The sequence below is a fragment of the Arachis hypogaea genome, chromosome 8 (assembly GCF_003086295.3).
Source record: "Arachis hypogaea cultivar Tifrunner chromosome 8, arahy.Tifrunner.gnm2.J5K5, whole genome shotgun sequence".
Lineage (NCBI taxonomy): Eukaryota > Viridiplantae > Streptophyta > Magnoliopsida > Fabales > Fabaceae > Arachis > Arachis hypogaea.
Genome location: NC_092043.1, coordinates 24349520 through 24375147, shown reverse-complemented (window position 1 = coordinate 24375147; position 25628 = coordinate 24349520). Strand labels below are relative to the sequence as shown.

Below are 25628 nucleotides of genomic sequence, written 5' to 3'. Positions count from 1 at the left end.
GACTGCTTAAGCGTTGGGAAGCTAAGTTGTTTACTACCTCGATCAAGGTAGCCGTGAATTCTAGATGTCTCCTTTGAGCTTTGGTGCACGAAATTGTGATCATCAATGGCGCCATCAACATGGTACGCTCAATTGCAATCTCAACTTTTTATCAGAACTTCGCACAACTAACCAGCAGGTGCACTGGGTCGTCTAAGTAATAAACCTTACGCGAGTAAGGGTCGATCCCACGGAGATTGTTGGTATGAAGCAAACTATGGTCATCTTGTAAATCTCAGTCAGGCGGATTCAAATGGTTATAGAGGATTAATGATTAAAAGATAAATAAAACATAAAATAAAGATAGAGATACTTATGTAATTCATTGGTGAGAATTTCAGATAAGCGTATGGAAATGCTTTGTCCCTTCCGTCTTTTTGCTTTCCTACTGTCTTCATCCAATCCTTCTTACTCCTTTCCATGGCAAGCTGTATGTTGGGCATCATCGTTGTCAGTGGCTACAGTCCCGTCCTCTCAGTGAAAATGTTCAACGCGCTCTGTCACAGCACGGCTATTCAGCTGTTGGTTCTCGATTATGTCGGAATAGAATCCAGTGATTCTTTTGCGTTTGTCACTAACACCCCACAATTGCGAGTTTGAAGCTCTTCACAGTCATTCAATCCTTGAGTCTTACTCAGAATACCACAAACAAGGTTTAGACCTTCCAGATTCTCTTGAATGCCGCCATCAATTCTAGCTTATACCACGAAGATTCCTATTAAGGGATCCAAGAGATATCTACTCAATCTAAGGTAGAACGGAGGTGGTTGTCAGGCACACGTTCATAGGTGAGAATGATGATGAGTGTCACGAATCATCACATTCACCAAGTTGAGGAACAAGTGATATCTTAGAACAAGAATGAACCGAATTGAATAGAAGAACAATAGTAATTGCATTAATACTCGAGGTACATCAGAGCTCCACACCTTAATCTATGGTGTGTAGAAACTCCACCGTTGAAAATACATGTGATAATGGTGATCATTGGCTTCGGCCCCAGAGAGGGAACCAGAAGAACCAAGATTTAAAAATACAATAGTAAAAGGTCCTATTTGTGACTCAGCTTTGCTAGAGTCCCCAATTAGAGGTGTCCAGGGTTCTTAAGCACACTCTTTTTGCCTTGGATCGTGACTTTATTTCTTTTTCTTTTTCTTTTTCTCTTTTTTTTTTCGTTTTTCTCTTATTTTTTTGAATATTCACTGCTTTTTCTTGCTTCAAGAATCATTTTTATGATTTTTTCAGATCCTCAGTAACATGTCTCCTTTTTCATCATTCTTTCAAGAGCCAACATTCATGAACAATAAATTCAAAAGACATATGCACTGTTCAAGCATACATTCAGAAGTCAAAAGTATTGCCACCACATCAAAATAATTAATCTGTTATAAAATTTAAAATTCATGCAGTTCTTTTCTTTTTCAATTAAGAACATTTTTCATTTAAGAATGATGACGGATTCATAGGATATTCATAACTTTAAGGCATAGACACTAAGACACTAATGATCATGTAATAAGGCACAAATATAGATAAACATAAGCATAAAATTCGAAAAACAGGAAAATAAAGAACAAGGAAATTAAAGAACGGGTCCACCTTAGTGATGGCGGCTTGTTCTTCCTCTTGAAGATCTTATGGAGTGCTTGAGCTCATTAATGTCTCTTCCTTGCCTTTGTTGCTCCTCTCTCATGATTCTTTGGTCTTCTCTAATTTCATGGAGGAGGATGGAATGTTCTTGGTGCTCCACCCTTAGTTTTCCCATGTTGGAACTCAATTCTCCTAGGGAGGTGTTGATTTGCTCCCAATAGTTTTGTGGAGGAGAGTGCATCCCTTGAGGTATCTCAGGGATTTCATGATGAGTGGGATCTCTTGTTTGCTCCATCCTTTTCTTAGTGATGGGCTTGTCCTCATCAATGAGGATGTCTCCCTCTATGTCAATTCCAACTGAATAACAGAGGTGACAAATGAGATTAGGAAAGGCTAACCTTGCCAAGGTAGAGGACTTGTCTGCCACCTTATAAAGTTCTTGGGCTATAACCTCATGAACTTCTACCTCCTCTCCAATCATGATGCTATGAATCATGATAGCCCGGTCTATAGTAACTTCGGACCGGTTGCTAGTGGGAATGATTGAGCGTTGGATAAACTCCAACCATCCCCTAGCCACGGGCTTGAGGTCATGCCTTCTCAGTTGAACTGGCTTCCCTCTTGAATCTCTCTTCCATTGAGCGCCCTCTTCACAAATGTCTATGAGGACTTGGTCCAACCTTTGATCAAAGTTAACCCTTCTAGTGTAAGGGTGTTCATCTCCTTGCATCATGGGCAAGTTGAATGCCAACCTTACATTTTCTGGACTAAAATCTAAGCATTTCCCCCGAACCATTGTAAGCCAATTCTTTGGGTCCGGGTTCACACTTTGATCATGGTTCTTGGTGATCCATGCATTGGCATAGAACTCTTGAACCATTAAGATTCCGACTTATTGAATGGGGTTAGTAAGAACTTCCCAACCTCTTCTTCGGATCTCATGTCGGATCTCCGGATATTCACTCTTTTTGAGTTTGAAAGGGACCTCGGGGATCACCTTCTTCATGGCCACAACTTCATAGAAGTGGTCTTGATGCACCCTTGAGATGAATCTCTCCATCTCCCATGACTCGGAGGTGGAAGCTTTTGCTTCCCTTTCTTCTTTCTAGAGGTTTCTCCGGCCTTAGGTGCCATAAATGGTTATGGAAAAACAAAAAGCAATGCTTTTACCACACCAAACTTAGAAGGTTTGCTCGTCCTCGAGCAAAAGAAGAAAAAAGATAGTAGAAGAAGAAGAAATAGAGGAGATGGAGGAGGCTTTGTGGTTTGGCAAAGGGGGAGAAGTAGTGTTTAGGTTGTGTGAAAATGAAGGAGTGAAGATGGGTTTATATAGGGGTGGAGAGAGGGGTAGGGTTTGGCCATTATGGGTGGGTTTGGGAGGGAAAGTGGTTTGAATTTGAATGGTGAGGTAGGTGGGGTTTTATGAAGGATGGATGTGAGTGGTGAAGAGAATAGTGGGATTTGATAGGTGAGGGGTTTTTGGGGAAGAAGTGTTGAGGTGATTGATGAATGAGTGAAGAAGAGAGAGAGTAGTGGGGTAGGTAGGGATCCTGTGGGGTCCACAGATCCTAAGGTGTCAAGAAAAATTCATCCCTGCACCAAATGGCGAGCAAAAATGCTCTTTATGCCAATTCTGGCATTAAACGCCGGGCTGGTGCCCATTTCTGGCGTTTAACGCCAGCTTCTTGCCCTTTCCTTGTGTTTAACGCCAGTCTGGTGCCCCTTTCTGGCATTAAACGCCCAGAATGGTGCCAGACTGGGCGTTAAACGCCCATTTGCTGCCCTTACTGGCGTTCAAACACCAGCAAGATTTTCCTCCAGCGTGTGCTATTTTTCTTTCTATTTTTCATTCTGTTTTTGCTTTTTCAATTGATTTTGTGACTTTCCATGATCATCAACCTACAGAAAACATAAAATAACAAAGGAAAATAAATAAATATAACATTGGGTTGCCTCCCAACAAGCGCTTCTTTAATGTCAGTAGCTTGACAGTGGGCTCTCATGGAGCCTCACAGATACTCAGAGCAATGTTGGAACCTCCCAACACCAAACTTAGAGTTTGAATGTGGGGGTTCGACACCAAACTTAGAATTTGGTTGTGGCCTCCCAACACCAAACTTAGAGTTTGACTGTGGGGGCTCTGTTTGACTCTGTTTTGAGAGAAGCTCTTCATGCTTCTTCTCCATGGTAACAGAGGGATATCCTTGAGCCTTAAACACAAGGGATTCTTCATTCACTTGAATGATCAATTCTCCTCTATCAACATCAATCACAGCCTTTGCTGTGGCTAGGAAGGGTCTGTTAAGGATGATGGATTCATCCATGCACTTCCCAGTCTCTAGGACTATAAAATCAGCAGGGATGTAATGGTCTTCAACTTTCACCAAAACATCCTTTACAAGTCCATAAGCTTGTTTTCTTGAATTATCTGCCATCTCTAGTGAGATTCTTGCAGCTTGTACCTCAAAGATCCCTAGCTTCTCCATTACAGAGAGAGGCATGAGGTTTATACTTGACCCTAAGTCACACAGAGCCTTCTTAAAAGTTATGGTGCCTATGGTACAAGGTATTGAAAACTTCCCAGGATCCTGTCTCTTTTGAGGTAATCTCTGCCTAGTCAAGTCATCCAGTTCTTTGGTGAGCAAAGGGGGTTCATCCTCCCAAGTCTCATTACCAAATAACTTGTCATTTAGCTTCATGATTGCTCCAAGGTACTTGGCAACTTGCTCTTTAGTGACATATTCGTCATCTTCAGAGGAAGAATACTCATCAGAGCTCATGAATGGCAGAAGTAAATCCAATGGAATTTCTATGGTCTCATTATGAGCCTCAGATTCCCATGGTTCCTCATTAGGGAACTCATTGGAGGCCAGTGGACGTCCATTGAGGTCTTCCTCATTGGCGATTACTTACTCTTCCTCCTCTCCAAGTTCGGTCATGTGGGTCATGTTAATGGCCTTGCATTCTCCTTTTGGATTCTCTTCTGTATTGCTTGGAAGAGTACTAGGAGGGAGTTCAGTAATTTTCTTACTCAACTGTCCCACTTGTGCCTCCAAATTCCTAATGGAGGACCTTGTTTCAGTCATGAAACTTTGAGTGGTTTTGATTAGATCAGAGAACATGGTTGCTAAGTCAGAGTGGCTCTGCTTAGAATTCTCTGTCTGTTGCTGAGAAGATGATGGAAAAGGCTTGCCATTGCTAAACCTGTTTCTTCTACCATTATTGTTGTTGAAACCTTGTTGAGGTCTCTGTTGATCCTTCCATGAGAGATTTGGATAATTTCTCCATGAAGGATTATAGGTGTTTCCATAGGGTTCTTCCATGTAATTCACCTCTTCCATTGAAGGGTTCTCAGGATCATAAGCTTCTTCTTCAGATGAAGCATTGTTAGTACTGCCTGGTGCAGCTTGCATTCCAGACAGGCTTTGAGAAATCATGTTGACTTGATGAGTCAATATTTTGTTCTGAGCCAATATGGCATTCAGAGTATCAATATCAAGAACTCATTTCTTCTGATTCGTCCCATTGTTCACAGGATTCCTTTCAGAAGTGTACATGAATTGGTTATTTGCAACCATTTCAATGAGCTCTTGAGCTTCTGCAGGCGTCTTCTTTAGATGAAGAGATCCTCCAGCAGAGCTGTCCAATGACATTTTCGACAGTTCAGATAGACCATCATAGAAGATACCTACGATGCTCCATTCAGAAAGCATGTCAGAGGGACACTTTCTGATCAACTGTTTGTATCTTTCCCAAGCTTCATAGAGGGATTCTCCTTCCTTCTGTCTGAAGGTTTGGACTTCCACTCTAAGCTTACTCAATTTTTGAGGTGAAAAGAATTTTGCCAAGAAGGCATTGACTAGCTTTTCCCAAGAGTTCAGGCTTTCTTTAGGTTGTGAGTCCAACTATATCCTAGCTCTGTCTCTTACAGCAAAAGGGAATAGCATAAGTCTGTAGACCTCAGGGTCAACCCCATTAGTCTTGACAGTGTCACAGATTTGCAAGAACTCAGCTAAAAACTGATGAGGATCTTCCAATGGAAGTCCATGGAACTTGCAATTCTGTTGCATTAGAGAAACTAATTGAGGCTTAAGCTCAAAGTTGTTTGCTCCAATGGCAGGGATAGAGATGCTTCTTCCGTAGAAGTCGGGAGTAGGTGCAGTAAAGTCACCCAGCACCTTCCTTGCATTGTTGGCATTGTTGTTGTTTTCGGCTGCCATGGGTTCTTCTTCTTTGAAGATTTCTGTTAGGTCCTCTACAGAGAGTTGTGCTTTAGCTTCTCTTAGCTTTTGCTTCAAGGTCCTTTCAGGTTCAGGATCAGCCTCAACAAGAATGCTTTTGTCTTTGCTCCTGCTCATATGAAAGAGAAGAGAACAAGAAAATATGGAATCCTCTATGTCACAGTATAGAGATTCCTTGAGGTGTCAGAGGAAAAGAAAAATAGAAGGAAGAGGTAGAAAAATTCGAACTTATCAAGAAAGATGGAGTTCGAATTGTGCATTAAGGAGGAGTGTTAGTCCATAAATAGAAGGATGTGAGAAGAGGGGAAGAAATTTTCGAAAATAAATTAAAAAGATTTTAAAAACATTTTGAAAAATTGAAGAATGATTTTTGAAAAATATGATTGGGAAAGAAATAAAGTGATTTTTGAAAAAGATTTTGAAATTAGAAATCAAATAGATATGATTGAAAACTATTTTGAAAAGGATGTGATTAAAAAGATATGATTTAAAAGTTATGGTTTTAGAAAGATATGATTGAAAAGATATGATTTGAAAAACAATTTAAAGAGATTTGATTTTAAAAATTAATAACCTGCTTAACAAGAAAGATATGATTCAGACATTAAACCATTCTCAACAGAAAAGGCAACATACTCTGAGATGTTGAATCAAATCATTAATTGTTAGCAAGTATTTTTGAAAATGGAAAGAAATTGATTTTGAAAACATATGATTGAAAAGATATGATTTGAAAAAGATTTGATTTTGAAAAGATTTTGAAAACTTGAAAAAATTTGAATTGAAAACAAAATCTTCCCTCTTGTGCCATCCTGGCGTTAAACGCCCAGAATGGTATCCATTCTGGCGTTTAACGCCCAAAATGATACCCTTTTGGGCGTTAAACGCCCAGCCAGGTACCTTGGTTGGCGTTTAAACGCCAGTTTTCCTTCATCACTGGGCGTTTTGAATGCCCAGCTTTTTCTATGTAATTCCTCTGCTGTATATTCTGAATCTTCAATTCTCTGTATTATTGACTTGAAAAGACACAAATAAATTTTTTTTTGAATTTTTAATGATGAGAAATAATCAAAATGCAACTAAGATCAAATAAACAATGCATGCAAGACACCAAACTTAGAAGTTTGTATACTATTGACACTAACAAAATGAGAATGCGTATGAGAAACAACAAAACGCACAAGACAAGAGAATTTAAAGATCAGAATAAGGAAATCATCAAGAACAACTTGAAGATCAGTTAAGACACATGAATGAATTCGAAAAAATTGCAAGAAGAATAGAAACATGCAATTGACACCAAACTTAAAATTAGACACTAGACTCAACAAGAAACAAAAAATAATTTTGGTTTTCATGATTTTGTAATTTTTTTGGATTTTTTCGAAAATTGAGTGAAAAAGAAAATAAGGATATCAAAATTCTTAATGAGAATTCCAGGAATCATGCAATGTTAGTCTAAAGCTTTAGTCTAAAGAAATTAGACATGGCTAGCCAAGCTTCAGCAGGACATTACATTCAAGAGCTAAATTGATGAGAATCAATCAGCTTTAGTGATGATAAGAACATCACCTTGAAACACTAGAATTCATTCTTAAGAACTCAGAAGAAAAATACCTAAGCTAAGCAACAAGATGAACCGTCAGTTGTCCAAACTCAAACAATCCCCGGCAACGGCGCCAAAAACTTGGTGTTGTTGCCGGATCAAAACTTGGCACTGTTATTGCAGGGAACAAATGCGAAACTATAGTTAGGACATTTAATTCCCCAGCAACATCGCCAAAAACTTGGTGCACGAAATTGTGATCATCAATGGCGCCATCAACATGGTACGCTCAATTGCAATCTCAACTTTTTATCACAACTTCGCACAACTAACCAGCAAGTGCACTTGGTCGTCCAAGTAATAAACCTTACGCGAGTAAGGGTCGATCCCACGGAGATTGTTGGTATGAAGCAAGCTATGGTCATCTTGTAAATCTCAGTCAGGCGGATTCAAATGGTTATGGAGGATTAATGATTAAAAGATAAATAAAACATAAAATAAAGATAGAGATACTTAAGTAATTCATTGGTGAGAATTTCAGATAAGCGTATGGAGATGCTTTGTCCCTTCCGTCTCTCTGCATTCCTACTGTCTTCATCCAATCCTTCTTACTCCTTTCCATGGAAAGCTGTATGTTGGGCATCACTGTTGTCAGTGGCTACAGTCCCGTCCTCTCAGTGAAAATGTTCAACGCGCTCTGTCACAGCACGACTATTCAGCTGTCGGTTCTCGATCATGTCGGAATAGAATCCAGTGATTCTTTTGCGTCTGTCACTAACGCCCCACAATCGCGAGTTTGAAGCTCGTCACAGTCATTCAATCCTTGAATCCTACTCAGAATACCACAGACAAGGTTTAGACCTTCCGGATTCTCTTGAATGCTGCCATCAATTCTAGCTTATACCACGAAGATTTCGATTAAGGGATCCAAGAGATATCCACTCAATCTAAGGTAGAACGGAGGTGGTTGTCAGGCACACGTTCATAGGTGAGAATGATGATGAGTGTCACAGATCATCACATTCATCAAGTTGAGGAACAAGTGATATCTTAGAACAAGAATGAATTGAATAGAAGAACAATAGTAATTGCATTAATACTCGAGGTACAGCAGAGCTCCACACCTTAATCTATGGTGTGTAGAAACTCCACCGTTGAAAATACATAAGTGATAATGGTGATCATTGGCTTCGGCCCCAGAGAGGGAACCAGAAGAACCAAGATTTAAAAATACAATAGTAAAAGGTCCTATTTGTAGAGAACTAGTAGCTTAGGATTTACAAAGATGAGTAAATGACATAAAAATCCACTTCCGGGCCCACTTAGTGTGTGCTTGGGCTGAGCATTGAATTATTTTCGTGTAGAGACTTTTCTTGGAGTTAAACGCTAGCTTTTGTGCCAGTTTGGGCGTTTAACTCCCATTCTTGTGCCAGTTCCGGCGTTTAACGCCGGGCAGTTTTGAGCTGATTTGGAAGGCCGATTTGGGCCATAAAATCTCGGGCAAAGTATGAACTATTATACATTGATGGAAAGCCCAGGATGTCTACTTTCCAATGCAGTTGAGAGCGCGCCAATTGGGCTTTTGTAGCTCCAGAAAATTCACTTCGAGTGCAGGGAGGTCAGAATCCAATAGCATCTGCAGTCCTTTTCAGCCTCTGAATCAGATTTTTGCTCAGGTCCCTCAATTTCAGCCAGAAAATACCTGAAATCACAGAAAAATATGCAAACTTATAGTAAAGTCCAGAAAAGTGAATTTTAACTAAAAACTAATAAAAATATAATAAAAACTAACTAAAATATACTAAAAACATACTAAAAATAATGCCAAAAAGCGTATAAATTATCCGCTCATCAAGCTTCACATTGCTATTAAAGTAATGAAGTGAGAGAATCATCTATTGGAGCTTGAGGTGGATAGGAGGGTTCATTAATTGGGAGAAAGGATTCATAATAGGAAGGTGGTTCCTTTTGATAAGGGCATGAAAATGGTGTATATGGAGGTATTTTATATGAGGGTGGTGGTTATTAGGAGTCGTTGTGTTGGTATTGTTGTGGTTCTATGTATGGTTCATATGGTTCATATGGTTGTTGGTATGGTGGATAATGATTAGGATCATATGGAGGTGTTTGATTGTAGGCGACTTGTGAGTATAGTGGTTCAAAACTTTGTTGAGGAAGGGGTTCATAGACATATGGTGGTGGTTGTTGATAACCATAAGGAGATCCACCATAGCCATTGAATTGATATGCATCATGAAATGGCTCTTGTTCATAGTACATTGGAGGGGATTGTTGCTATAAAGGTTGTCTAAAAGTTTGAGGCTCCTCCTACCTTTGATTGTTTCATCCTTGATGCATGCTCTCATTGTAACTTTCATTCCCTACAACATAGTTGTAACTACACTCATAGCCAAAAGGGTGAGAATTCATAATAGCAATAGAAAATAAAAACAAAAAACTAACAAAAAACAAAGAAAACCGAATCCTACAATTAACAAGAACTACAAAGAAACAAAAGCAACTATTCACAATATTAACATATATACAATAACCAATAACTAGTGCACATATGCAATTCTGATGAACGGAAATTGTCTATCAGTAAAGAATTTCACAGATGAAATCTTGTTGCAAGTATGGTTCTAAACCAACAAACAATTACTCAATCAAAAATTTGTTTGTCACAAGTACAAACCCCAATAAAAATAAACCGAAGTACTTAAACCTCGGGTCATCTCTCAAGAAATTACAGGGTAGTGTTCTTGTTATTGGTTATGGGTTGTATATTTTGGGGTTTTTGAGATAAGGGACACGAAATATAAATGACAAGAGGAAACAAACTAACAACTAAGAAAGCTCTTGGCAAGGTATGAGAACTAGAAGTCCTATCCTTGTTATCCTTATCAATTGTGACAAGAATTGTTCATTGCTCCACTTAGTTAACCTCTAACTATGAAGGAAAGTCAAGTGGATATAATGAATTTGAGTCCACAAGTCCTAGTCAAATCATAATGAAAGACTAGCTTTAGTGGCATTCAAATTGACTAGCAACTTTCAATTATCAATCAACAAGAGAGTTTGATAACTCAAGTGTCACTAATTACTCAAATCAAGCCAAGAGGAGTAAAATATAAGCTATAGCTAAAAGAAATATTTCATCAAACACATAGAAGGAAATAAAGGTAAACATCATAAATTGCAAGAATTAAAGGAAGCTATAACTACAAAAGCAAGAAATCAACAATAAAAAACCAAAGCAAACATAAGAAGACAAGAAAATCATAAATTGCATTGAAAGGAAATGAAGATCTACATAAGAGTTCATAAACTAAAATTGACAAAATAAAGGAAACTACAAAAGAAATAAAATGCTAGAACAAGTAAAGATATTAAAGCAAAAGAAGAAGAAGTAGATCTAGGTCTAAAAGGAAAATAAAACTAAGAACCCTAATGTAGAGAGAGGAGAGAGCCTCTCTCTCTAGAATTCTACATCTCTCCCTAAAACAAAGTGTATGAATGATACCCCCTTGCTCCTCTTCAATCCTGCATGTAATAGGCTCAGAAATTAGTTGGATTTGGGCCTGGGCAGCTCAGAAATCGCCCCCAGTGTTTTCACTTTAATGAGGTCACGTGTGAGCATCGACGCGTACGCGTGGGTCACGCGTACGTGTCGCTTGACATTTTTCATCCACGCGTACGCGTCTATTATGCGTACGCGTTGCCATGCGACTTCATCATCTACGCGCGAGCCATGTCACGCGTGCGCATCGGTGAGTGCATCCCAAATCCTTGATTTTCTATGCGTTCTCCACTTTGCATGCTTTTCTCTTCACCCCTTTGATCCATTTCTAGCCTTTTCAACCTGAATTCACTAACAAACATATCAATGCATCTAGTGGAATCAAAGGTGAATTAAAATTGGCAAATTTAAGGCCTAAAAAGCATGTTTTCACACTTAAGCACAAATTAGGAAAAAATCATGAAACCATACCATTTCATTGAATGAATGTGAAAAAAAGTGATGAAATTCCCTAAATTAAGCACAAGATAAACCCTGAAAATGGGGTTTATCAACCTCCCCACACTTAAACCAAACATGTCCTCATGCTAGAATCAAGAAAGAAACAAAGGGTACCAACATTTATTCAATGTAATAAACTATCTAAATGCAGTTATCTACACGCAATCTATCTAAATGAATGCAACTGCTTGGTCAAAATAAGTCAATTCCCAAGAAAATATATATAAGCACAAGGGCTAAAGTAATAGCAATCAGATCAAATCCACAATTGTATTGAGTTATTAGAGATTTTTATAAACTTGCAAGAAAAATGATGATTCTAGGTGAAAACATGCAATTGAGCAATCGAACCCTCACCGGATGTGTATCCGCTCTAGTTGCTCAAGTGTATAGGGTTGATTCACTCAGTTCTCCCTTAATCATGCTTTCCAAGATTTTTTTTTCATCTAACAATAAAAAATATTTCATGCATGCATACAATATCATGAGGGCTTTCTCAAAGGTTGTAATGGGGCTAGGGTCAAGGTAGGATGCATATGGTCAAGTGAGCTTGAATTTTGAATCTTTGATTAACTTAAGCTTCCCACCTAACCTATGACAACCTATACAATTCTAATACAATACCTAGCTACCCATGTTTCCCACTTTTTCATATACTCATGCATTCTCTTTAATTCACATTCCATATACATTGTTGTTATTACTTTGCTTTGGGGCATTTTTGTCCCCTTTTTATTGCTTTTCTTTTTCTTTCTTTTTCTATTTTTTATTTTTCTTTTGATATATATATTTTGTAATAAAGTATATACAAGACTATCAATGCATATGGTTTAAACATAATTAATACATGAGTATGTACCCAATTCCCAATATTTTGAACAAAAGGCAAAAACACCCTTTTACCTCAACCAATATCCCAAGTTTCCCCACACTTAAATGATACACACTCACTAGCCTAAGCTAATCAAAGATCCAAATTAAGGACATTTATTATTTTTTGCTTTAACGCGTGTAATGTGCTAAATTAAAGAACAAAGTGGTTTAATCGTAGGCTCAAAGTTGGCTAACAATGGAAGATAAAAGGTAGGCTATTTGGGTAAGTGAGCTAAATGAAATGATGGCCTCAATCATATGAATGCATGTATACACAAAATAATGGACATATAGAATCAAACAAATCAAAGTTTACAATCATAGACAGAGAATAATGCACACAAGAAGAAAATAAATGGTTATAAGATGTAACCACACCATTACACTCAAAACTCACATGCTTGTGTTCTTAGCTCAAAAATCATGTTCCATAATATATGTACTTCAAGCAAGTTCAATGAAAAGTTTTTCACTCAAATCAATTGGGATGTAAATGCCCTATTAAGAATGCTTTTCTTGGAGAATTTCATTATTTTAACTAAGCTTAATACGTATATATATGCAAACTAATAAAATGCATCAAAAATTTCTAAAAGACCTAAGAATGAAATGCAAACGTGTTGGGATTAGAAACTTGTCACCCAAAAACGCCAACACTTAGAAGTTTGCATCGTGCTCGGTGCATTCTAAGATGAGCAAGGGGTATGGCGACTTTTCTGAGTTGCTACCTGATGAGTCCATATTTGATGATATATTTTGACTCAATATGGATGGATTCTAGCACATGAACTCACACTTAAGCACCAAATAGCATACTTTTGTGTTTTGTCCCTAAAATGAACCTAAATGTGAAAACATGCATTTTTGTGCCTAAATGAGTGATTTTTAATTCCACTTTTATGTCATTCGATGCCGTGATATGTTTGTTGAGTGATTTCAGGCCTTAGAGGCAAGAATGGATAGCCACAAGTGGAAGAAAGCATGTATAAGGGTGAAAACATGAAGAAAACAATGAAAAGCACAGACAGCGAAGTGTGCGTGCGCACAAGCACCTGTGCGTACGCACAAGTCAATTTCCAGCCAGGTGTGCATACGCACACATCTGTGCGTATGCACAGGTCCCTGCACGTGGTTGCATTAATGAAACATGTGCCTTGCGAATTCTGAGGCCTCTTGGCCTATTTTGGAAGGCTTGGATGTTGATTTTGGATGCTATATGAAGGGGATATCAACATATAAGAAGGAGGTTTTTATTAGGTTGTAGTTTTAGTTTTTTTACAAGTTTTTCATAGTAATTAGGAGTAAGAGTAGGAGTAGTGTAGCATTGCTCTCTTAGGGCTTCGATTTCCATTTCTATTGTAGCATTTTATAGAAAGCTTTGATTTTGGATTTTCCTTTTTTAATTGTAAGTACTCTCAATTTCCTCTTTAATTACATTGTCTTTATTTACACATCCTTTGGTTCAAGTTACTTTGTTCATATTTGCAATTTTGTGTTTCTTGAAGTTTTGATCAATGAATTTTACGTTTCATGCTTCCTTTATGTTTGATTCCTTGTTTATGTTTAGTTTTGTTGATAGTTGGTTATAATTTTCCATTTTACTTTTCAATTTCCTATGTTTTACTTTTATCCACACAAGGTGTTTGTGAAAATGCCAACCTCATATTTTGAGTAGATTTTCACACCTTGGCTTGTGGTTTGAGTTCCTAGGATACTAGAGTCAAAATATCCGATATTAGTGGTAATTCTTGGGTAGTTAGTTGTCTCTTGTTTCCATTGACGCTAGCTTTTTATCAACTAGTTTGATAAGTTAGCTAGGACTTATGGATTAAGGTCAATTATGCTTGCTTGACTTACTCCTCGATGTTTGGGGTTAACTAGGCAAGATTGACTCATGATAATTACCATAGTTGTGGTTATGGCAATGATAGGATTTATTGGATCCTCATTCTCAAGTCAAGGCTCTTACATGTATTTACACGATTTTCATTAGTTTCTATTCTACTTCCTTTTTGCTTGCATCAATTTCCAATTTTGAGCATTCCTTAGTTCTTTCAATCTTTTATTCCTTGACTTTGCAAAACCCTTTTTCCTCACAACTGAAAGCGTATAACACTTCAATTGGATTCCTAAGGAGAACGACCCGAGGTTTAACTACTCTCGATTTAAATATAGAAATTGTAAGCTTTGATCAAGCGTTACTTGTTGGTTGAGATCTATACTTGCAACGAGGTTATTTCTCCTTTATCGAGAAGGAATTCTTAACCGACGGTTTTGCTAGCATCAAGTTTTTAACGCCGTTACTGGGGATGCAATTGATGTTATGTTTGTGTTGTTGTAAATATGTTGATAGTGTAAATATGTTACTTTTTGGTTATTTGGGTGTTTTTGCTAGTAATTCAGATTTTGTTTCTTTTGGTTATTGATGTCTTTTGCTTTTATTTTTTATTTTATCTATGAGTTATCACCCTTGTTCCTTGGAGCTTGGTTGTGAGTATTTTGTAGGGTATGATGAATTCAAGTTGGGATTGCCTGATGGAGTGGGAGAGTCAATTAAGGGAGGAACCATTTGTGTATGAGCAACACTCATGGCAATCACCTTCCTCATACTACAACGAGGCAAACCCTCCCCTATGTGAATATCAAACCCAAAGATATGAAAGATACCCCATACACAACCTTCAACCACCAAACCTTCAAGCACCACACCATACACCTCCATGGAACCAAAATGTCTATACACCTTGCTACCAACCATGTGAATCATCACCCCCTTATACACCACCTCAATATCCCCACCCACATGACACACCTCCACATATACAACCTTTCTCCCAACTTTTGAAACTTCTTTTACACCTCAATGTAAAGTTTTCCAACCCTTGCTCCAAGAATAACAAGACCTTCAAGCATTCTTTTAAGAGCAAGAAGGGTTCCGAAGGAAGCAAGGGAAATTCATGGTTACTATAGCCGAAGCAATGAATCGCCTAGCCTCACTACGCTCAAGCAATCAAGACATTCCCTTTGAGGAATGTGAAGGAGCAATGAAGGAGTGTAGAGAGGAGGATAATATGGAGCCTCAAGGAAAAGAGGAAGAAGTAGAGCTTGAAGTGCAACAAGAGGAAGAAAGGGAAGTATGTAAACCAGAGAAAAGAAAGGAAGAATTGAGAGAGATTGATCAAGATGAGGATTCTTTCATTAGCGACTTTTTGTCCTCCTTGGTCAATCCTCTTAATGATCCTAATAAGCCTCTTCCCATTGAGTTTGATAGAGACAAGGAAGTAGATTTCTCACAACCTCCTTGTTATGCCTTAAGTATTAGGGGAGAGGAGGTAGAAGTGTGTGAGAGAGCAACTCGAACCCAAGGACAAATTGAGTGGGTAGCAATTTCTTCAATGAGCTTTATAGGGCCACATCAATTTGCTCTCTTAAAAACGGATTACCAACTCAAGGTCCTTCTTGGGTTGGTACATGGTGGAGGGATGGATGTTGGTTGCAAAAGGAATTCAATGTATAAATGGGGCAAGACTCAATTAGGAGGATTCCAAGGATCATTTTGGTGCTTCAAAGGTGCGTGGGAAGGTTGTTTATCCAAGTGCAAGAGCAAGAATCAACAAGGTGATGACCAAGAAACTAGAGTGTGGGATCCTGGAGGATTTTGGAAGAGCAAGCATGATTGGCAACTCAAGGATGGATGGAAGCACAAGCCTCCTTGATGTGAGCTTCAACCAAAAGTCCAACTTGAGGACTTTAAACCAAAGTGCTAGGTGGGAGACACCCCACTGTTGTAATATTCTTCCAACCTTTCTTTCTTTTAGCTTTTGTTTATTGAATTTTGTCTCTTTTATTAGCTTAGTTTGATTAAATTCTAGGTTTAATTTGGTTGCATTTTATGTTTGATCATGTTTTTTTGAAGAATGATATGTTTTGGGGTGAAAAAAACCTTTGATTGATATCATGGTTGGTGCCTTAGAGGCATTAAAAATGTTACAGAAACAGAGTTCTGTGCGTGCGCATAGCCTTGTGCATATGCACACTTCCCCTGTTTTTCTCCATCTATGCGTGCGCACACCTGTTTGCACGTGTTCTGTTCGCAACGCTCGCACCTTCTATGCACGCGCACCCCTTCACATTTTCATCCTGTGCGTGCGCACGCATCGCTGTGCGTACGCACACATCGTCATTTTTCCTGGTAAAAAAAGGGTGTTCTATGTGTGCGCACAGCCCTACGCACACACACGTCTTGACACCCCCTCTACCAGCAGCATTCACACATCCTGTGCGCATGAACGCCCCTAGTTTTTGCTGGTGTGCGTACGCACACTCTCTTATGTATATGCACGAGTCACGTTCTGCACGTTAACGAGAGAGGGTGCCCTATTGCACCACTCTTCACCCCCCTTTCCTTCTTTCTCTTCTACCACCCCTCAACCCAACCCTGCCCCTTCTTCTAACGACCACCCCATCACCGTCTGACTGCCACCACCACTGCCGGAACTACCACCACCACTGTCTCTCTCTCTCTCTCTTATCTTTTCTTCTTCTTTCTTCTTCTTTCTTCTTTCTTTCTTCTTTCTTTCTTCTCTTCTCCGGCAAAACTTCGTCGCCGTGAGCCTCACAGTGGCTAACACAAGTGCCACTGTTGCCTGTCCCTTTCTTTTGTACTCTTTATCTCTGAAGTTTTTTTATTTTAATTTTCTCTTTATGATTAGTTACTTGATTAATTTTGATCTTCTTTAATTAATTTTGGTTATTTAGTTTAAGTTTGCTTAATTATTTGTTTGTTTGTTGCATTGCAAGTGTTCAATGTTTCATTTATGGGTTGTTGATGTTTGAGTTTTTTCTTGACTTTGATGCGTATGTGCACTACACTCCATGTGTTTGGCATAATGCCTAGATGAACTTTTTGTTTAATACATATGTTGTCACGACCATATATGTTAGACTATATCCTTGTTTGGCATTCTAGTCAATAATTGTGCACTTTTGAATGATTATAAAGATATCTTGGATTGGATTTTCAATAATGTACTTGTTTAACGCTTTGAGTTGCTATCACCAAATTGATATGAAAAGTGACATTTGACTTATTTTTGGTGAAATTTTTAACAAGTACATATTGGATATAGTGAATTGAATTGGATTGCTTGTTCATCATGGTTTTTGAGTCAATATAATTAAATCACACGGTATTTGCTCCTTGTTAATGCTTTGCATTTATTTTAAGTTGACTTGACTTGATTCTTATCAAGACATGTCACTTTTTATAGCAAGGACCTTCCCATGTGATTATTTGATTATTCTTAAGGATGAATAAGTAGTTTCTCTTCATCATTGCATTGGTTATTGTTTTTGTCCTATTTTATATCAATTTTGCTCTTTCACTTGCACAACTTTAATATCCAATAATTCCTACATTCAATTCACTCTTGTTGTACGTTGCCTAAGTTTGCTTGTATTTAATTGATGCTCCCTCCTTTACCTTTTTGTGCTACTTGCCTTAGGATTCTTAATTATACTTTATCCATTCTTTTTGAGGATGATATGTGAGGCAAGGAGCCGAAAGAGGAGGAGGAAACTGAGGATGGAGATACCGAGCATACATTGGACTTGGCAATTTCTGCACAGCCCAAGCCCCCGCATCCGCGAACCGAAGGTGGAGCTCTTGAGAGACATTTTCCCCCACATTTTGTTGTGCACGGAGGACCGTGCAACGCTTAAGTGTGGGGGAGGATTCGTCATTTTGGGAGAGTAAATTCTCTTTTCCGAATACTTTGCACTTTAATTTTTTATTTCTTTTACTATGTTTCATGTATATATTTGGAGTGTTTTTAACTGTTGCATTGCATTTTCTTCTAGTGTATATACCTTAGCTTATGCATAGTTTATTTCTAGCTATTGCCTGTTGCATTTTTGCATCTTTCGCATGGTATATATTTTATAGATAGAAGTTGTGATTGGATGATGTGAATAGTATAACACCTAGTTCAAATTTGTCCTAATTGTTCATGTTACTTTTTGCTTGTTGAAAATTAGGAAAAGAACTAGAAAAATTTTGAAAAATTGCATCCATCACAACATACATACATATGGAAAATAATTTTGGTGAAAAATAATAAGGATTTCCAAAACTTTTGTTTTTAGGGCATTCTATTGAATTGATTTAGGAAATTGTTTTCAAACTTGCTTGAATGAATTTTTGTGGAACATAGAAGAGAGAAAGAACAAAATACCTTGTGAGATTTGAGCCTATAATGAGTGGTTACACATTATAACCACAAATTTTTTATTTATAGTGTGATTTTCTCCTTCTATGGTTGTAATCTTAGTTTTGCTTGATTCTCTATTTCCGATGTTTGATGTCTTGAATGCATTTAGCATGCTTGAGGCCATCTTTGCATAGCTCACTAACCCATATAGACCTACCCTTAGCATCCATTGTTAATCCTTTTGAGCCTTAATTATCCCCATTGTTTGTAATATCACCACATTACAACCTTAAGCGAAAAATCATGATTTACCTTGGATTGTATCCTTGATTAGCTAAGGTTGAGGAGTGTGGGGGAATTTTTGGGAAACATTGGTTATAAATGGAAAAATGTTTGTTCTTGGGTATTTCATTGAAAATTTTGGAAAATGGGAACAATCATGTATGAACCATTGATGAGCGGATAATTTATACGCTTTTTGGCATTATTTTTAGGTAGTTTCTTAGTAGAATATAGTTACTTTTAGGGATGTTTTCATTAGTTTTTATGCTAAATTCACATTTCTGGACTTTACTATGAGTTTGTGTGTTTTTCTATAATTTCAGGTAATTTCTGGCTGAAATTGAGGGACCTGAGTAAAGCTCTGATAAAAGGATGACAAAGGACTGCTGATGCTGTTGGATTCTGATCTCCCTGCACTTGAAATCAATTTTTTGGAGCTACAAAACTCCAATTGGCGCGATCTCAACAGCATTGGAAAGTAGACATCCATAGCTTTCCAGAAATATATAATAGTTCATACTTTATTCGTGATTAGATGACGTAAACTGGCACTCAACGCCAGTTCCATGCTGCATTCTGGAGTCAAACGCCAGAAACACGTCACGAACCAGAGTTGAACCCCAAAAACACATTACAACTTGGCATTCAACTCCAAAAGAAGCCTCTAAACGTGTAAAGCTCAAGCTCAGCCCAATCACACACCAAGTGGGCCTTGGAAGTGGATTTCTGCATCAATTACTTACTTTTGTAAACCCTAGTAGCTAGTCTAGTATAAATAGGACATTTTACTATTGTATTTAGTGTCTTTTGACCGATCCTGGATCCTGAATTGTTTTTTTGATCCTATGATCACGTTTTGGGGGCTAGCCATTCGGCTATGCCTGAACCTTCATCACTTATGTATTTTCAACGGTGGAGTTTCTACACACTATAGATTAAGGGTGTGGAGCTCTGCTGTACCTCAAGTTTTAATGCAATTACTACTATCTTTTATTCAATTTTAATCTTATTTCTGTTCTAAGATACTACTCGTACTTCAATTTGATGGATGTGATGATCCGTGACACTCATCATCATCCGTCCCTATGAACACGTGCCTGACAACCACTTCCGTTCTACAAGCAAAAGCTAGAGTGTGTATCTCTTGGATTCCTGATGCACGACACATGGTTGCCCTCGCCTAACAACCGAGCCTTCCATTCCGTGAGATCAGAGTCTTCGTGGTATAAGCTAGAATTGATGGCAGCATTCATGAGAATCCGGAAAGTCTAAACATTGTCTGTGGTATTCCGAGTAGGATTCCGCGATTGTTTGACTGTGACGAGCTTCAAACTCGTGATTGTTGGGCGTGATGACAAACACAAAAGAATCAAGGGATTCTATTCCGATATGATTGAGAACCGACAGATGATTAGCCGTGCCGTGACAGAGCATTTGGACCTTTTTCACTGAGAGGATGGGATGTAGCTATTTACAACGGTGATGCCCTACATACAGCTTGCCATGGAAAGGAGTAAGAAGGATTGGATGGAGGCAGTAGGAAAGCAGAGATTCAGAAGGAGCACATCATCTTCATACGCCTATCTGAAATTCCCATCGATGATCTACATAAGTATTTCTATCTTTATTTTCAGTTTATTTACTATTATTATTCGAAAACTCTATCACCATTTATTATCCGCCTGACTGAGATTTACAAGATGACCATAGCTTGCTTCATACCAACAATCTCTGTGGGATCGACCCTTACTCACGTAAGGTTTATTACTTAGACGACCCAGTACACTTGTTGGTTAGTTGAGCGAAGTTGTGAAATTATGTTTAGACCATGGTATTGAGCACCAAGTTTTTGGGGCCATTACTGGGGAATCAATTTCGAACAACAATTTAAGTATGAATCACAATTTCGTCCACCAAGTTTTTGGTGCCGTTGCCGGGGATTGTTCGAGTTTGGACAACTGACGGTTCATCTTGTTGCTCAGATTAGGTAATTTTCTTTTTTATTTTCTTTTCAAAAAGTTTTCAAAAATATTTTTCAAAATTTTCCCTTTGTTTTCGAAAAATTTTTCAAAGTTTTTAAGAATGAATTCTAGAGTTTCAAAATTGTATGCTGAAGCTTGGCTGGCCATCAAGCTTTAGACTAACCTGGTATAATTCCTGGGATTTTGATTGAGGACTTTGAATTCATTACTTCCTTTTTCCTATATGTTTTTCGAAAAATATAAAATAAAATACAAAAAAATTCATAAAATCATAAAAACCAAAAATATTTTATGTCTCTTGTTTGAGTCTAGTGTCATGTTTTATGTTTGGTGTCAATTCCATACTCATCTTATTCTTGCATTTTTCGAAAATTCATGCATTCATAGTGTTCTTCATGATCTTCAAGTTGTTCTTGGTAAGTCTTCTTGTTTGATCTTTAAATTTTCTTGTTTTGTGTTGTATGATGTTTTTCATGTGCATTTTTGCATTCATAGTGTCTAAACATGAAAGATTTCTAAGTTTGGTGTCTTACATGTTTTCTTTGCATCAAAAAAATTTTCAAAAATATATTCTTGATGTTCATCATGATCTTCAAAGTGTTCTTGGTGTTCATCTTGACATTCATAGTGTTCTTGCATGCATCATTGGTTTTGATCCAAAATTCTCATGTTTTGGGTCATATTTGTGTTTTTCTCTCTCATCATTAAAAATTCAAAAATAAAAAATATCTTTTCCTTTTTTCTCTCAAAATTTCGAAAATTTGGGTTGACTTAGTCAAAAAATTTTAAAATTAGTTGTTTCTTGTAACTCAAATCAAATTTTCAAATTTTAAAAATCTTATCTTTTCAAAACTTTTTCAAAAATCAAATCTTTTTCATTTTTCTTATTAATTTTCGAAAATTCTTTAAAATAGTTTTCAAAAATCTTTTTCTTAATTTTATCTTTATTTTCAAAAATTATGCTAACAATTATTATGATTGATTCAAAAATTTGAAGTTTGTTACTTTCTTGTTAAGAAAGGTTCAATCTTTAAATTCTAGAATCATATCTTTTAGTTTCTTGTTAGTCAAGTAATCAATTTTAATTTTAAAAATTGAATCTTTTTAATCATATCTTTTTAACATATCTTTTATATCATATCTTTTTCAAAAATTTGATTTTAAAATATCTTTTCTAACTTCTTACCTTCTTATCTTTTCAAAAATTGATTTTCAAATCTTTTTTAATTAACTAACTAACTTTTTGTTTGTTTCTTATCTTTTTCAAAACCAACAAACTACTTTTCCCTCTCTAATTTTCGAAAATCACTTTCCTCTTTTTCAAAATTTTCTTAATTAATTAATTGTTTTAAATTTTAATTTTAATTTTATTTCTTATCTTAATTTTCGAAAATCATTAACTCATTTTCAAAAATTATTTTCGAAAATTTCTCCCTCTCTCATCTTATTCTATTTATTTATTCATTTACTAACACCTCTCTTCACCTCTCTTCATCTCAAATCACTGCCTCTATCCTCACCCTTGTGTTTAGATTATTCATTCTTCTTCACTCTTATTTCCTTTCTTCTTCTACTAATAATAAAGAACCTCTTTACTGTGACATAGAGGATTCCTCTTCCTTTTCTATTCTCTTCTTTCTCATATGCGTTGGAACAAGAAAAAAGGCATTCTTGTTGAAGCTGATCCAGAACCTGAAAGGACTCTGAAGAGGAAACTAAGAGAAGCTAAATTACAACAATCCAGAGACAACGTTGCTGAAATTTTCGAACAAGAAAAGGAGATGGCAGCCGAACCCAACAACAATAATGCAAGAAGGATGCTTGGTGATTATACCACACCTACGTCCAAGTTTGATGGAAGAAGCATCTCAATTCCTACCATAGGAGCAAACAATTTTGAGCTGAAACCTCAATTAGTTGCTCTAATGCAACAGAACTGCAAGTTTCATGGACTTCCATCAAAAGATCCCTACCAGTTCTTAGCTAAGTTCTTGCAGATCTGTGAGACTATTAAGACTAATGGAGTAGATCTTGAAGTCTACAGGCTCATGCTTTTCCCTTTTGGTGTAAGAGATAGAGCTAGAACATGGTTAGACTCTCAACCTAAAGATAGCCTGGACTCTTGGGATAAGCTGGTCACGGCCTTTTTGGCTAAGTTCTTTCCTCCTCAAAAGCTGAGCAAGCTTAGAGTGGATGTTCAGACTTTCAAACAAAAAGATGGTGAATCCCTCTATGAAGCTTGGGAAAGATACAAGCAGATGACCAAAAGATGTCCTTCTGACATGTTTTCAAAATGGACCATGATAGATATATTCTATTATGATCTATCTGAGTTCTCTAAGATGTCACTGGACCATTCTGCAGGTGGATCCATTCACCTAAAGAAAATGCCTACAGAAGCTCAAGAACTTATTAACATGGTTGCAAATAACCAGATCATGTACACTTCTGAGAGGAATTCCGTGAATAATGGGATGCCTCAAAGGAAGGGAGTTCTTGAAATTGATGCTCTGAATGCCATATTGGCTCAGAACAAAATGTTGACTCAGCAAGTCAACATGATTTCTCAAAGTCTGAATGGATGGCAAAATGCATCCAACAGTACTAAAGAGGCATCTTCTAAAGAAGAAGCTTATGATCATGAGAACCCTGCAATAGCAGAGGTAAATTACATGGATGAACCTTATGGAAACACCTATAATTCATCATGGAGAAATCATCCAAATTTCTCATGGAAGGATCAACAAAAGCCTCAACAAGGCTTTAATAATGGTGGAAGAAATAGGCTCAGCAATATCAAGCCTTATCCATCATCTTCTCAGCAAACATACAGAGAATTCTGAACAGAGCACCTCTAACTTAGCAAACTTAGTCTCTGATCTGTCTAAGGCCACTTTAAGTTTTATGAGTGAAAAAGGTCCTCCATTAGAAATCTGGAGGCACAAATGGGCCAGCTAAGTAAGAAAATCACTGAAACTCCTCCTAGTACTCTCCCAAGCAATACTGAAGAGAATCCAAAAAGAGAGTCTCAAACCTAGAGAGTAAGGAGAGGAGGTGAATCCCATTGAGGAAGTGATGAATGAATTTTTTACGGTTTATAATTTCACTAATGAAATCTCGTTGTAAAGTATAGTCTCTAAACCAACAATAATCCTTTCATACAAAAATTTGTTTGTCACAAGTACAAACCCCTAAAATCTATAAACCGAAGTATTTAAACCTCGGGTCGTCTCTCAAGGGACTTGCAGGGTAGTGTTCTTGTTATTGGTTGTGAGTTATTTTGGGGTTTTGATAAGAGGCATGAAAGTAAATGGCAATGAAAATAAACTAACAACTATAAAAGCTCTTGGCAAGATATGAGAACTAGAAATCCTATCCTAGTTATCCTTCTCAATTGTGATGAGAATTGTTCATTTCTACCACATAGTTAACCTCTAACCATGGAGGGAAGTCAAGTGGATGAATCAATTTGATTCCTCAAGTCCTAATCAACTCCTAAAGGAAAGACTAGCTTTAGAGGCATTCAAATCAATTAGCAACTTCTAATTATCAATCAACAAAGGAATTAGATAACTCAAGAGTCACTAATTACTCTACCTAGGCCAAGAGGAACAAAACCTACACTAAAATCCAACCAAGCATTTCATCAAACACTCGGAAGGTACAAAAGAAAAGCATAGTAAATTGAGAACAAGAATAGAATCTAACAACAATTATTGCAATGAAATAACAACAACAATCAAGGAAATCACAATTATCATGAATTACCTCAAATTGCATTATTGAAAGGGGAAATAAAAGAACAACAATCTATCCAAAACAAAATGAAGAATTACAATTATTAAAGTACATAACTAGAAAGAGGGAGAGGAGAAGATTAAGAATTGGTAAAGGAAAAGTGAATCAAAGCATGAATTAAACCTAGATCTAAGAAGAGAGATTAACCTAAACCTAATCCTAATTCTAGAGAGAAGTGAGAGCTTCTCTCTCTAAAACTAACTCTAAACTAATCCTAATTAGGCTATATGCTTCCAAGATGTCTTCCCCTTCAATCCTTGATCCTTTTATTCCTTCCTATCAGCAATTGGCACCAAAATGGGTTCAGAAACCCTCTCAAATCGCCAGGCACGTGTTGCTTTAATGAAGTCATGTGCGGTCATCGATGCGTGCGTGCACGGTACGCGTGCGCGTCCCCGGTCGATTCTGCAATGTGAGCGCGGGCGCCTTGTGCGCGTGCGCGTGCATGGCTGACTTTGCTTCTTTGACTTCTTATGCTTCTCTCCACTTGTATGCTTCCTTCCTTGCTTCCTTTGATCTATGCCTAGCCTATTTCAATCCTGGAATTACTAGCAAACACATCAAGGCATCTTATGGAATCAAGGAAAAATTAGAATTCATCAAAATAGGCTTAAAAAGCATGTTTTTACACTTAAGCACAAATATGGGAGAGATAACAAAACCATGCTAATTCATAGGCTAAATGTGACAAAAGGTTATCAAAATACTCTAAATTCAATACAAGATAAACCCTAAAAATGGGGTTTATCAACCTCTCCACACTTAGACCTTAGCATGTCCTCATGCTAAAATAAGAAGGAACTATGGGGTATGACATTTATTGAATGCAACTAACTATATGAGTCCTATCTAAATGCAACTATCTAAATTGAATGCAAATGCTTAGTTCAAACAAATCAATTCCCAAGAGACATGTGTAAGCACAATAGTTAGGGCAATAGGAGTTAAGTCCAAACCACAATTGTATTGAATTATCAAAAGGAGTTCAAACTTGCAAGAATATAGATAATATGGGTGAATACATGTAATTGAACTTTTGAACCCTCA

At 37.3% G+C, this 25628-nt stretch overlaps 1 non-coding gene across 1 annotated transcript; it reads right to left on the bottom strand.

The window, feature by feature from the left end:
• Positions 1-22963: 22963 nt before the first annotated feature.
• On the bottom strand, positions 22964-23067 carry LOC112708635 (small nucleolar RNA R71). Its single transcript, XR_003156480.1, has one exon. It is a non-coding gene; the product is annotated as a small nucleolar RNA R71 (small nucleolar RNA).
• Positions 23068-25628: the final 2561 nt, after the last annotated feature.